This window comes from Myotis davidii, unplaced genomic scaffold (assembly GCF_000327345.1).
Source record: "Myotis davidii unplaced genomic scaffold, ASM32734v1 scaffold935, whole genome shotgun sequence".
Taxonomy (NCBI): Eukaryota; Metazoa; Chordata; class Mammalia; order Chiroptera; family Vespertilionidae; genus Myotis; species Myotis davidii.
This window is the reverse complement of record NW_006286974.1, coordinates 566947-568001: the sequence shown is the minus strand read 5'-3', so window position 1 is coordinate 568001 and position 1055 is coordinate 566947. Positions and strand designations below refer to the sequence as shown.

Sequence of the window (1055 nt, the reverse complement as noted above, 5' to 3'; positions counted from 1 at the left end):
TCTGCCTGCCTGCTTAGGTTTAAGGCCATCATTTTTGCTTTTATCTTTGAAAGTGCTGAGGCTGCTACTTGGTGTGCTGGCGTTTGGAGCATGAAATATTTTAATGTGTGTTTCCAAAGTCTTTTTGTCTGCATTGAAGGTACAGTAGGGGCAATTAAGGAGAATCCTATTTTCAAAGTCTTCACTATGGACATTCCGAAAATGACTTTTGTAGGCAGAGAAGAATTTTGAAGAAAATGGACAAGCGCTGCAGCAAAAAGGTTTTGTCCGATAGTCCTAAAGAAAAGACAAGACTGGAATCAGAATGCCACTTTAGATAGGCAATAACAGGTTCTAGGTTCTTGTTCTTAAAAAACATTATTTTTAGAGCTGAAACTCTACCAGGTATATGGGTTAATAATGCGGATTTTATAATCAAAGAAAACACGGTAATTTCAAAAGAAACATCAAAAGTGCTTTATTCAAAGTAATGTCTATTGTTAACTACACATTTCCCCCATCTTTCAGGTAATTTGTGGATACCATCCCTATAGAACTTTTCTTGTTTTGAGACAAACCATTCAGAGACCCAATTTTCCTCTTCTTGGTATGTTTTGAAGTGCTGCTCAGAAAGTGCATGTGCCATTGATTGGAACAAATGGTAATCTGAAGAAGCAAGGTCTGGTGAATATCAGAATAACTTAACTTTCTGGTGGGTGTGTTAATACTTCCCCAGCAAGATCTTTTAACATGTCTTTAACTGGTTTTGAAGTGTGTAATGGTGCATCATCATGAAGCAAAATTACTTTTGCCTTATGTTTTGGCCCATTCTGGCCGTTTTACGATCAAAGCGTGGTTCAAATTGATTATTTGTTGTCAGTAGCAGTCAGTATTAATGGTTTCACCTGGTTTTAGAAGCTCATACTACACCACACCTTCCTGATCCCACCAAACGCAGAGCATTGTCTTCTTTCCAAAGTGATTTGGCCCAGCTGATGGTTGACCTGGATCAACCCATGATTTTGTACATTTGGGATTCTCAAAATAAATCCGCTTTTCATCGCCAGTTACAATTA

The 1055-nt window shown here is 37.9% G+C and overlaps 1 protein-coding gene across 2 annotated transcripts in view; it reads right to left on the bottom strand.

Annotated features, from left to right (window-relative positions):
• Positions 1-212: 212 nt before the first annotated feature.
• DPM1 (dolichyl-phosphate mannosyltransferase polypeptide 1, catalytic subunit) overlaps positions 213-1055 on the bottom strand; it is a 61400-nt gene continuing 60557 nt past the window's right edge. For both annotated transcript variants that reach the window (XR_001513011.1, XR_435397.2), the window contains one exon: positions 213-276. The gene's annotated coding sequence lies outside the window, so the exon portion shown is untranslated. The remainder of the gene's footprint in view (positions 277-1055) is intronic.